A 14,372-nucleotide genomic window follows, 5' to 3' on the forward strand; every position below is an offset into this window, starting at 1 on the left:
GTAAAGTGTAGCTGATTAACTTAATTTTTTGTGCATGTGTAGAGTTTACTTGAACTTATATACAGGTTAGTTTATAGATAACAACTCTCTTTTCCTGTATTTCAAAATATATAAAATATAAATGCCATATGAAAATCCCAGAACATTTTTAACTTCGGTAAGAAAGACAAACAGTGATCTTACATTAAGCGACTTTGAAATTCAGGAACATTTCGTTCTCTGTAGGCTTTAGTTATTATAGTTGTATGTACCAAGTCATCCACTTGATCGCAAGTATGGGAAATGTTACAATCATTCGCATCAGATTGGCTTTCCTTTTCCCCTCTTTGTGATGTTAGATTGTTAGGTTTATTATATGAATTGTAGACTTCTGAAAAAAGGTATGTGTATATCTTCATACGTTGATGGCACCATTTCTCTGTGGTGCAATTGTCAACGTATCCCATCTTTTTAAATTTTTTTGATGCAGATGCATCCACTCTTTACTGTTGCATTTTGGGGCACTATCTTACCTTGAGCGCCCCTTACCACTGTGCCTCTGCCAGCATGTTCTTCATTACCAGATCTCCACTAACACCTTGCATTGGATGCTCTACCTTTGTTGCTTCGATCTTTGCACTTGCTGTAATATTCAGCAAAGCACCAGTTGCTGAGGTAAAATGGATTTAGCTCAAGTCAGAATATGAGTATGTTATGAAGGTTGTTGACCTTTTTTTGTGTTGGTCGCAATGAAAGGTTGCAGGCTTTTGGGGTTTTTCGCTGCTGGGGGTGGGGGCCGGGGGAGGGATTTTTGGGAAGCATGACCATGCTTAAACAAGAAAACAAGGGAAATCCAGTTGCAACTACTTGCTGTCCAAGGAATGCTCCATTGACGTTTTATCCACTGACTGAAAGTAGGTGAGAACTACCAGATGCCCAGAGCCATGGCATCCTTGCATTGGCATTGACACTGCGTTAACTGGTTCCCCTCAAAAAAGATATTGCACCAAGGTTTTGTAGATATTATAGTTATTTCTCGAGAACCTGCTCTATGATCTATTAGCTCATTGGCATGCCAGATCAATCAAATCAATCACAAGTACTAGAGAAGACAGGTTCCAGTTTGCCTTGGTGAAAGAATTTAAAATTTCTAACAGGATGAGAATATCAGAGAGAAATAGGAGAAGGAATTAATAACACCTAGGTATTTTTTTTACCAAAAAAAGTAACTCATAGTTATAAAAACCGATAGAAATTTGATTCCATAAAAGATCATAAATAACTGAGACAATTATTTCTCCAGGTTGGAGTGGTTGTCACAGTAGAGAAAAGAATCACAAAATGAAATCCAAGGAACTCTTGTCACAGTTACAAGCAGTGGTCGGTTAGAAGTTGCATGAGAGATCGTGGGTTTAACCCGCTCTTCTGAGCTTGATAAATGTTTTGAGCCATCCTCTGTCTACTCTTCTAAAAATCGATTTTCATTTTGAAACTGCTTGTTTTTTTTTTTGGTAACATTTTTAAACTGCTTGTTGTAACTCTTATTTTGCCAATCACGTGCTCAATAACTTCCTTGCTCAATGCTAGTGTTCGATGGATTCCTCTGTATGATCTGATCGACCTAGATTCATACGACTAATAAGTCGACACAGTGATGTAGCTGCTATATGCCATGTCACCAAATAAATTTCGGGGATAAACAATCTCATGTACCTGAAAGCCCTGTATGTTTCATGTGATTCACAGCATAACAAGTTTCAGCTACATGAACGGCTAATTTAACATAACTGCCTTAATGATTCATCCATCAGCTTGGTCATAAGAGGTTCTAGATTGAGTTTTGGACTGCATCATCCAAGTTTTGAACATGGATAATCATGGTACGGTTGATCTCCCGCCTTCTCTCTGACTGCTCGCGATTCTTTATGCATCTATCTAATTGACGAGCTCCCTCTTATAAATATTAAATCAATTAAAAACTTATCAGAATCAACATCATAGTCGTTCATGGTATCTTGCAAATGTATAGGACGTGCCAAATCTCTACATCAAAGTTTTTTCTTTTCCAGAAAACCAATTAAAGAACCATAGGCATGCGAAGCTTGCGCGGTCTTTTTTTGATGATGATAAAGGAGGTAAATGCCATCAAATTTATTGATAAAAAAGGTTTACATAATAAAATAATAATAATAAAATATATATATATACAGGAATTAGAACATTTTAGGAGGGGTTACAAAGAGTTATAATATAGACAAGTTCTATCCCTGAGTTTTCTGCTGTACCATTTCCGAAGCTGGCGCGGTCGAAACGTTGTCCAAGGAGGAGAAGAGCCGGTACCTTTAATGAGAAATTCCGCGTGCCCTTCCATATGCACCTCCCTCTCAAGTCGTGCGCAAGGTTGCAGATAGAAAGAAATCAGAGAGAGCAACTCCTCCTCCCCTTCGCTTCCCTCCCTCCCAGATGGCTTCCCAACTCCCTCCCTCTTTCCTTCCTGAAATCGGCCCCGACGGGATCGCCAGAGAAAATCCCGTCATCGCCTACACCGAGAAGGTTTTTTACTCTCCTCTTCCCCTCCTCTCTTTCTTCTTTAGCCTAAATTTCACCAATTTCCTTCGTTTCACCAGCTCATCGAGGAAGAGCATATCCAGCTCAAGAGGTACGCCACCAAAGCCCATCCATTCCCTTCTTCCTCCTATCATATCAGATCTGCCTCGTTATTTCTTTAAATTTTTGTTACCCAAATTCGGGGCGTGAATTGGCGTGCCGCTTTCTATCCAATTCTTTCTTTCTTTTACTCTCCTCGTAGTAGTGCTGTATGATGGAAATGGCGAGGTGTGCTTCGACGTATTTGGATGCTATGCACTGTACTGCAAGCAAAGACCAGGCCATGTTCCTGTGACAAGTAACGACGCTGAAGTTCCTCTTCTTTTGGTCCGGGTAGTTCAAATTCAATCAGACCGACTTCCTGAGAATGCTTGTTGCTTGAAAATGCGCTAGTGCGCTGGCAGTTTAATCTTTTCTTTGACATGGGTGTATGCCATGTATTAGTTTTTAGGTGAGGAAAAGGTGGGACATGGAGACAAAGCATGTCCCGTTGTCAAGGGTAGAGAATTTTCTAGTTTATTTTGTTGTTCAGTCTGGTATTGATTTGGCAGATGTCAAATTTATGCCTTTTTTGCTGCATTGTGGTTTAATTCCTATTTCCATCTTCCTGAAGGTTGATTTTAACTGAGCATGAAAAAGAAAAAGAAAAGGAAAATGTAGATAGATTTGCTATCATTGTATATAAATAGCACTTTTGAAGCTATCTCACAAATCAAAATCTAGAAATGAAAATTTATGTTCGATCTTTGATATAGGAAATCTGATACAAGAGCCAATTTTTTTAAAAGACGGATGCATAGTTTAAGGCATCTAAACTCTTAATGGAGCAACCACAAGCTTTGAGACATGACATGCTAACTGCATGGACTGCCCGTTAAACCAGAATTGCTTAAGAAATAATAAGAGTCATGTAAATAAAGCAAATTGTATTGGTATTCTATTAATAGCTGATTGTTATAATAAATCTAGCCAGCATCTAAAACTGCAGACTTTAAATGCATAAAACTATCAAACAAATATTTGGCAAAAATGCATTGCTTTCATTCAATACCTGTGTTCTAGTGTTTATTGAGAAATTACGAAAAAGGTTATCCGAGCTTTTCAGTTATTTTCACGCACAAAATCTTAATGCAACTTCAATTTTTGTTTTTTTTTTTTTTTCAAAAAAAAACTTATCCTTTGCCTACTATTGATGCTTGAAATATTCAAAGTGTAAGTTTCATGCCTTCATAGAATTAACTAAGGTGCAGGGTGAATTGCATCTTGTGCAAGCCTTATTTAATTCAGATACTTCAATTAGGAAGCCTAAGCGAGGAACCCAAAGGCATTTGTTCCTTACTTTGAGGCTTGAGGTGTAGTCAGTTATAAAACGTTTGGGAACAGTGAAAATCATTGCTATCATAGTGAGATCAAATTGATACCTAGTACAAGGGGTGTACCTAGTGTCAGTACCACCAACTAACCTGTAATGACCTTATATTAGCATAGTACTGATAAGGTACCAAAATTGATACTGCAAACCACCGATAAAGGTACCAAAATCGATACTCCAAACCATGTATCATACAATATCATATGATATGCACTTAAGTTTAGATCCTTACCATGTTACTAGCTTTAGGACATACAACTTCCTCATGGTGCATTTGGTCGAGTTGCTGTTCTTTGTATTCAGTTTTAGAAAACAGAGAAATTATGATATTGGTAAACCTACCTCCTATTCTTCATTTTAAGAAAATATATTCAAAATTTTCAAAATTATCAACAACAGAAAACTTCTACTTGCAACAACTTCTATTTTATGTTTTGTTTTGGAGATATTGTCACTACCATTTTCGCCACCAACATTGTCATTGCTATAACCATTTTCACCAGTCACCACTACTGTTACCGTTGCTATATCCACCATTATCATCATCATCAAACCTGGTTTTCTGTTTCTTGTTTCTAAAAATTTGAAACTTTTGTAAATACTACAAAACTTTCTTTTCCAATAAACTTGAAATGGAAAAGGATTTCTTTCTTCTTTTTAAGACATAAGAAAAGCTGTTAGCATGGTATTTCATACCGGTTCGAAAAGGTCGGTACATTCTATACCATACCGTACCGTGGAGAATCAGTCTGGTTCAGGTCGATTTTTTGGAATACACCCCAAACCACACCGTATCGATCGATTCGATATAGTTCAAGGTCGAACCGCCCGAAATCGGACGGTTTGGATCGGTTCAGTACGGTTCAGGGCCGATTCGGTCCGATTTAGCCCAATTTTCTCTTTATCTTTTTTTTTAATGCGGTTAGATAGGATTTTTTTGATTTTTTTTATCATCAGTATGGTATGGTACCATACGATACCGTACCGTACCGATCAAAAATCGATACGGATCTCGGTATCGATTCCTGAAACCTTGACTGTTAGGGTTGTGGGCTGGCCTTGGTGTAATGGTAATGTTGCTCCATTGTGATCTAGTGTCATAAGTTCAAAATACATAAACAGCCTCATAGGGGTAAGGTTGCATACATCTGACCCTCTCCAAACTCCGTAGTGGAGGGAGCCTCGTGCATTGGATGCTCGTTTTAGGAAAAGCTGTTAGGGTCCCTTAATGGGCAGTGAATCAGTCCCCAATGAATCAATAACATCTCGTGACTCTTACTTCAGTCTAGCTAACTACTACTTGCTGCACCTGACAAAATTTGGGAGTCCAGCTGCATCTTATCACTTGCATGTGCCTCATATTAGCACAATGCTGGCGTAACATATTTCAAGATGTTAGGCTTCTTGCTGTATAATGTTTGCACTGGCCCCGTAAACTTTGTTTTCTCCGGTGTAAAAGTTGGGGCTGAGGTGTGATTGTAATTTGAAGTTGTGCCAAGATAATGATGAAAATATGGATGCATCTTGTTGGAGTGGTTCCTCAAGTCTCATCTATTTTGTGTTGGTTAGATCATGTAATGTTTATGTTGTACTAGATATGGTTCATGTAGCAGATGTTGAGTATAAAAGCTTCAAAATTACTTTCCCTACTCCATGATTAGGGGTGCACCACGAAAATCAGTCATTTTTCCTTTCAACTTCTTTTTCCACAACTCCTGTTTATTTTCTAAATAAGTTTTTGGAATATAAGCTTGATATCCAAAAAGCAATTAAGCAATTTCCATATAATCACCAAAGTGATGGGATTTACAATTTGTAGTAAATCTTTTGTATAATTCTGTTTATTGCATGATAAAGTAGGCTACATAAGAGTTTTGTCCTAGTTGGAAAGGTCGATGTGGATAATATAATCCTTGCTTGGGTTGCAATCTTCATTTCCTATTTTTGCAGTAATGCAGCAAAGAACAAATATAACATTGATTTGTTTTTCCTTTACTAGTGTGAACTTCAACATGGTGAGACCAATGACCCATCACTATATCTTTACATTACATCAAGTTTTTCACACAGGCTAGCTATATTACCAAAGTTAAGGAAGATTGGAGGTCCAGCTACCTAATTGTTCTTGAAATAATGTTTTCTCAACTGGTTGCCAATGTTTAGAAGGCAAAGGCAAAAGACAAAACATTTGGACTTTTGTTGACTCCAGACTTCATCAGTTTTCTATTTTGCTGAGGTAGTTTAAGAAATTAAAAGGAATGTAGAACAGTAAAAGAAATAAAGGACATAGATGCTTAATTGGATTTAGTTATTTTTACCAAACACTTGTATTGACAGAAAATTGAACGACTAAGTAGAGACTTTTTAGGATTCCCCTTGCATCTTTATGTCAAAAGGGAGTAAAGCTTTAAATGGTCTATGAATGTCAAAGTTCTTACTAAATTTGAAATGTTTTTACATGCTTAGAACATAGATATTTTCATGAGCATATAATTATACAATCATCACATATGAGAGAGATGCAATGATTTTCCTTCTTTTCTCTTCTTTCATGTTCTCATCTGTTTTACTTACATGTTGCTTTGATTCATATCTGCGATAAAAGAAGTGTGACAACTCAGGATCTCACCCCAAAAGGCTAGCTGAAAAGTGTTATTTGGGTTCCTTAGCCCTATATAAGTACCCAAGATCATCTCAGCAAATAATCGATGTGAGATTGGATGCAACCCCGTACAAGTCCTCACATACTCTCTTTGTTTAAGCCCTGGTGTCCTCACTAGACTAAGGGTCAAACCCATGCATCCATTCATAAATATCAAGACCAGCTCGTGATCACTCTAATGAACATCTGCTGTAGTATCCCCTAGTATGTATGAATTATGGGTTGGGTCCGGTTTGTTACCATTTGCAACAGCCAGAACATCACACAGAAAGCTAACCAGAAGTTATTATTTGGAGTCCTTGGCCTATATAAGTACTCAAGGTCTTCCCAATGAATAACTGATGTTGGACTAAATACATATCCACAGGGGTCCTACAAGAAGGCAATGCTTTTATTCCTTTATTATTAGCTTCAAATTCTACACAAATTTGTCACGGACAAGCTGAACCATTATATGTATTAATGTTTGATTGGGGATGAAATTTCCTTAGCTCATAAAGTTGCTCTAGTGAACTTTTAACAAAGATTCATAAATGACTCAGATATATCCAAGAAAATTATTCCAAGATTCGTGATGTTGAATGTGAATTGGAGAATCTTACATTGGAGTTGAAACTGACAGCGGGGCCAAAGAAAGCAGGTAGGTCCACCATCTCATTTATCTTCATTTGTAGACACTTGACTCATTCATGTAGCATAGAATTTTTATCTAATTTAATTGTTCATCTCTTTCATCTTCCTTCTCATATAGTGGTGTATTTTCAGCACTCGAAGCACTTGCGAAAGAAGATTGAACTACAAAGTGAAAGAATACATGTGGCTAAGCTCAAGGAAGACCAAGCGAAGAAGGTTTGTTCTGCTAGCATTAGATTCTCATGTACCTTATCTGAAGTTTTCCTTGTTACATTTCTATTTTTTCTTTTGTTTTATGTAGGCATTTTATTCACCTTTTTATGATTTATTTGTTATTGTTAAATGTTTTTCATCCATCAACTTCCTAACTTGCAATGCAGCTTAGTGTATGCCACTGTACTTTAGCCTGAGGGGCTGTATGTTTGAATGTATTGAGTATTGATTAGAGAATGCCTTATAGGAGAAAGTTAGTAGCATATTATTGTGATTGGATCATTTTTGAAATTTCCACTCTAAGAGGTCATTCATAAACCATAAAATGCAACCCTTACATGGTATTTACAAATTGCATATTGTCTATTCATTGTAATATGCTCTTTCAGTGGAGCATTTTCAGATTAGAAGCGTGTTATAAAATATATGTAAATTGATTTAAAATATGGAACACTTGGTCCATCATCGATAACACCATTTTTTTTTTTTTGTCATCTTTATTGTATCTTGCTCCAATTACTAGTTGGAGCAATTTTCTTCATGCATCACCAAATCAATTGTTGTTTGTGATATCTTATAAGGGATGCCTAGAGATTAATTGCTTATGTTAGGACCCATTTAGGCATGTGCGTAGTCCCGCATCAATTGTTTCCTGAGGTGATCTTGGATACTTATACAATGTTAAGGAATCCAAATGACACTTTCTAGCTAAAATTTTTGGAGGGACGTCCTAAGCAAGGATTCAGATCCCAATGGGACGTCTTATGGGACATTGGCATGGGGGGTCGGGATAGGGGCATCCCTCTAGCATCCCAACATCTCAATCGAGACATCTTGGGACATCCCCCGTCCCAAGAGTCTGGATGGGGCGGGACGGTGATGCGTCCCGTTCCATGAAAAAAGCAGGACGGCCTCATCCCATGAGATTTAAAATCTTAGTTCTAGATTTACAAATATATTAGAGGAGACCCAGCCTATGGCCGATGCAAACTAGGGACACTACACTATGTCCTTTTTGGGTTGACTGGGGTCAATTTGATATTTATGATTGAATTTGATTAAATTTGAACCCATAGCCTAGCAAGAATGCCAAGGCTTAAATGAGGGATATTAGAGGACTCATGCAGGTGTGTGTTTTAGTCCCACATTAGTTGTGTGCTAGGAAGATCCCAGATACTTATATTGGGCCAAAGAACCTAAATAACACCTTCTAGCTAGTTTTTTTAGGGAGGTCCTAGGGCATTACAGAGTCACTCTTATTAGAGCATTTTCATAAGCACAATTTTATGAGGAAAATGGCAAATTTGAGCAAGGATTAACGTGTTACTTGTTGTGCCTATTTTGGTCATGGGTTGTGTTGTAAAGCAGCATAACATAATATGTGCCATGCCATAGTTTTGTTAGTCACATGTCTGGCATGTGCCAGAGTTTGTAACAATAAAATTGAGACTGTCATGCAACAGAATTGAGTCCATACAAGTCAATATTGGTCAATGTTGTTGTGTGCATGCATTACCAAAACATAAATAGGTTAGCATAGATAGATACACAAGATACAGGGTACCTATCCTGAAGTGGTGCCCTAATCCTGTCGAGACAGTATCGTTTTATGGCATGGACTAGTGCATGTTATTTCTATCCATGTGTTTGAGAAAGTGCCATAGATGATGACTGGTAGTGAACTAGGAATAAATTTCACTATTTGCTTTGTAGATTCTTACAGATATGACAACATTAGGAACGACATTGCTGGCTTATCCTAAAACATGATACTCATCTTTTGGGTGTATCTCTGCCTTCAGCCTTGGCTGCCTTTTGAGATCTTTAAAGGATAGATCCTCTTCTTGATTTATATGTCCTCATGTTAGATATGTGGAATGCTACTTTCTACTCTAGTTTTTGATTACTCAATTAGCAAGGAGCTTGTTTGAGAGAAAATTTCACAACTATCTATGTGATTAAGATGGCAGAAGAAAACTTTGTCACTACCTCATTCTAATACTCAGATTTCATCTCAACATCAAGTTGTTCAAATGAAATAAATTTTTGTAATGTTATGAACATACAAAATCTTTTGATTCATCTTTCAGGGTTAATTGCTGTAGTTAATTAAGTTCACCATATTGTTTCTGTATAATAATTGACTTGTCAATTGCATGCAAAATACAATCTAAATCTTCTTCACTGAATAATCAACTCCTAATGCAAGGAACTTATATTAGTAGTGGAATCAAGCCAGGATAATCTTGAATCTGGTTGCAAATAGGTGATGAACTTTTGGATTTGTAGGGATTTCAGCACACTGGATTTTTATGACAACCAACTCAGCTATGAAGTAGTTGATTCCATGCCCAATAGCGATCTAAATTTGATTACCGGCTCTTATTTGTGCCACAAAAAAAAAAAAAGTTTACCATTTCATTTTTGAGTAATCTCTTACTTTTATTTAAATTTTGGATCAAGGAAATTGAAAGAACAGTGAAATATTCAACATCTTGAAACATAGGGGATTTTGTTCTCATCTCAAATAAATTGGAAAGCATACGAGTCACCAGTGGCAACTGCCCTTGTTCTCTTTCAAAAGAAAGAACTAAAGGCACAAAATCTTTATACATCTTTGCATTCCTTCCCCTACCCCCTCTTACGACATTCACCCTACTCATAATAACACACCTAATGGGAGATTTTTCTGTTACTAAAAAAAACATGGAGTTTCAAAAACAATTGAACTTCTGAAAATGGGGAGCTTGGGTAAGAATAATATCATATCATGGCTCTAGGACACTCCAAAATACTCAAACTCGGCCTAAGTCATCACTGAAATACAACGACACCTAACACAAACTTTTTATCAAAATTGGATTCAGAAACACGACTAAAACACTGCCATAGTTAGGGGAAGCCCTAAACTTTCTGGTAGAATAATATTAATACCACTTGAAAGATACTTTAGAAATTCAATAAATAAGAGGATCTAATTTACACTCTTCAATATACCCTTGTGGCCTTGTCCATCTCTTTGGTTTATTTTTCTCTTACGTTTTATCTTAAGTTCTACCTTTTGTATGATATGCTGCGAACTTTGTTTTTCTGGGGACCCTTCATTTCTTTCTTCTGCAAGTCCCAACACTTTGCATATTGCTAGAAGTTGTTAATTTTCATATTTCTGAGTTATGAAATAATCATCAATAGATACTGTATGCATAAAATTGGATATTTGGGAGGGAGGTTTTTTACCCCCTTTTCTTTTGCATTTCGTTTCAACAATTATGACCAATTCAATTATCTTTTAGAAAGATGAGAGTCTATGAAGTCTGTGGTTGATGTTTGTTGCATCTTTTCAACATTTTTGGTTCATTATTACCAACGTTTGGGTGATCATGGGAATAAAAATGATTTGGCATTCTAGGTGTGGGAAGCTGCATCTCAAGCTGTTAGGGATGAGGAGGAAACAAAGAAGAAGCTCTGTGATGATGTAAATCAGCTGGTATGTTTGTTTCTTTTTGTTCTTTTGATTTTTTTCTTCCTTTGGCCAGTATGGTGCTAATTTAGAATACTTTTCCTATTGCATATTGAATAGGTCCAAGAAAGCACGGCCACTCAACTTACAAGACTGGAGGAGTTAAAAAGGCGTCTTGCAGCTCTTAATCCTAGCAGGAGTTCCTCTGTTGTTTATGTAAGTAATATTTAGTGTCTTCCACTGTAACATACTTTCTATCCTACATCGATTACATTATATTAACTTATTTGGCTGATGCCTCTCTGTTCCTTCTGTTTTTTCACTCTATTTTTTTATTTTGTTTTGTCACTCTGTATATGAAGTTCTTTGGCCATCAGAATGGTGGAGAACTTGGAACAAAAGGATTATTCTTCTCAGATCATGTGTCAACAAATTACAGAAAATTATTGCAATTATTGTTGCACATAACTTCTACTGCCACGCACTAGGTTATCAATTGGATGATCATGACTTATCTATGAATGGATCTTGTGGACTATCTTGGACACATGCAGCTCAGTTCTTAAATATGTTAAATGTACTCTGGTTTATGAGTGCTTAGTGTGGCTGTTTGTGTCTAAATGTGTTCTAGCATCTAAGAATTTCTTTTTGCAGACTTAAACTGTAGTGTCATCCTGTACCCATGTTCAGTGTTGGGTTTGAGTATTTTGAATGAATCAAAGGGCCTGGGTAACAGTCTCTTATATAGGTATAATTTTTGGTTAATAAAGCTACTCCAAAATTGATTTTCTGGTTATCATTTTCAAAAGCCCGATCAGCTGCTGAAACAGCTTCCATGTAGCCTTTTTGGGTCAAGAACTGCTAATGTCTATGAAAGCACTTTGTTTTTGCAAATCACAAAAAAACATTCAGGTCTTTCTACTTGCCACATTCTAGTGTTTCCTTGTCAGTATCTGTATTTTTCTGTGATCCAGTGACTGTCTTACTGCTTGGATTTTCTTGTTAGTAGGTGACTATAACTGGCCGAATATTTTTGTTAAAAGTAACAACATCTTGGAATGGAATAGTTTATTCTTTTATGGCATCTATATTTTCTTTTCTTTTTTTTTTTTTTTTGACTTAATTAAAACCATTTGCAACTTTATTTAGTTCACAAATAGCAAGGGTCCTGCTGTACTTGACCAATCACATTGTGCACATAGGGTGGCATGAAATCTCAGCTTTACAATTGTTTCCAGTAAATGGGTAATTTGCCTGTTGTTGTATCTAATCTACATCACAGTGAACATTGAAGTATGAAGTATTTGTGTATGCATGTATTGAGTTTTAGAAGTGAGTTTTATTTATGCTTATTGCAGGGTGCTAAGTCTGTGCAACAGACTGATATCAATGTCACAGCTTCACAGCCTGCCCAGCTTCAACCAGCAGAATCAAGTGGCAACGTGCCTGAAATACACTAACAGGAGGAAACAATAGTGGTCAGGCAGCCGTAGATGGGCAAAACCAACAACCTGTTGAAGTAAAAGAAAAGAAAAGAATCCCAAATTTGGGAAGAGGGAAGGGCAGCATGATCCTGCCCAAGGAAGAGGACCTTCACACTCTGGATGGACCGGGGCTGGATTTGATGTTGGTAATGGTAACAAGATCGTAGGGTAATTTCAGATTCCCTATGGCAGCATTAAATGGGTTGATAAAGGATGGGACTTGGACATTTCTAGAGGCATCCTAATGGGGGCTACTTGATTGGACGTAAGCATTTCTGGAGGCATCATTCATTCTTGTTGTTTTCAGTTATCAACGTCATTTTTTTCCTTTTCTCAGCTCATTTGCTGTTTTTAGTGATGATGATTAGAAATATATTACTCAGCATGCCTGGCAGATCGTGGACTTTCTTTAACGGCATGCTCTTCCATCCAAACTGAATCTGTATAAAGAGAAGGAAAAAAGGGTTTACCCATGAAAGTCTGGGTGTATCCTAGACTCTAGTTGCATGCTGGTAATTCCCATGGCAATGGAGCATTTTATGAATTTGATTATGGAGTGAAAGGGATTAAGTGATTCCATGGATGTGCTAATGGCTCTTACCACACCATCATTTCAAGGAGTTTTCATCCTCTCTCAAAGATTTCAAGCGGATGTGTTTATGGATTGTCAACTGTCAAGGACCACCACCATTTGTTTCACTTTATTCGTTCCCTGTAACTTGAGAGCAACATATCTGTCTAGATTGGCAATAAAAGGAGGATGGATGAGACAACCTTAAGTCATCCATGGTGACAAATCCAAAGTTATGTCAACTCTTTGTCGTTCTGTAATAGAGACTTAACAAACTTTGTTTCTTCTCTTTCTTTTCTGTGGTGGTAGCGAATGGACGATTTTCATATAAATCTATTTGTCATCCAATAAACTAATGTCAGATCAGATGTATGTTGCTTCATTTGAATGCCTTGAAGAGAACAAATTTGCTGGACATTCCATTGTTTGGAAGTGAAAAGACTCATATGTACCTTATTTTGGATTGCCACTAAAGTCTATACATTCAGCAGAATTTTCCAGGTTCAAGCCTTGAAAAATGACATCTTTAGGGGAAAATTATCTAAAGTAAATATCTATAATTTTTCAGAATCTTTGCTCCTTTGAGCCTATGCGCTTGAGTCGTCAACAGTTTCTGCATTAGTTTGTTGGAACCTATGATTGTATGCAGTCAAAGAAAATATATTTCTGGTGAGACGGATTGATATGTCATCTTCATAGCTGGGGAGTAGGCCAAGAAAAGTGCTCTCGGGAGTGAGACCAAACAATCCCCACAATTAGCTCGGTAACTTAAAATTTTCTAGCATGGTTCCCCGTTGGGCAGAGCGAAAATTTGGATGATCTCCATCTGCTTTTCAATCCTGTTGAACTTCTGATGTCTTTACTATAATTCACAGGGAAATTGGACAGTGATGAGGAAAATATATGGTTGAGGCTTAACATCACTATGCCTTCCACCCCAATCTCTCCTGCAATGCAAACACAAAGACCGGGCATCCCTGGGCCGATCGGGTACGCATAGCATTGCGTTTTTCCTTTGAGGATAGTGACAAATTTTGTCATTGGCTTCATGCCACGCAAAGGTGAAATGAGAGATTATATTAACATAGTGACAAATGAGGATCCAGCTCCAGGGGATGTAGCTGGGCGATATATTTACACATCTTTGAAGCATATGGTTGGGGCATCGATCCGCAATGATTACAGTCGACAAGATCAAGAATAAAGTCATTGGATTCGAATAAATCAAACTAGTAATTAGTTGCATAATATAGCTTCCGATCCAAATTCTCAGTACAGCTCTCTTGCCATCCTCTGGTCTAAATAATGATTTAGTGCATCTCATGTTCGCCGAGTGCGATCGCCATGATTCGCAGCTAGAAGGATATGGACCGTTCAAGAAAATTTAATTG

General features: G+C 37.2%; 1 non-coding gene across 1 annotated transcript; it reads left to right on the top strand.

Annotated features, from left to right (window-relative positions):
* The first annotated feature begins 2,198 nt into the window (after nucleotides 1-2,198).
* Nucleotides 2,199-13,396, top strand: LOC105043223 (uncharacterized). The gene is made up of 7 exons (XR_012140814.1): nucleotides 2,199-2,532; nucleotides 2,607-2,638; nucleotides 7,163-7,260; nucleotides 7,372-7,469; nucleotides 10,876-10,953; nucleotides 11,047-11,142; nucleotides 12,285-13,396. It is a non-coding gene; the product is annotated as an uncharacterized protein (transcript).
* Nucleotides 13,397-14,372: the final 976 nt, after the last annotated feature.

Source organism: Elaeis guineensis, chromosome 4 (genome assembly GCF_000442705.2).
Source record: "Elaeis guineensis isolate ETL-2024a chromosome 4, EG11, whole genome shotgun sequence".
Lineage (NCBI taxonomy): Eukaryota > Viridiplantae > Streptophyta > Magnoliopsida > Arecales > Arecaceae > Elaeis > Elaeis guineensis.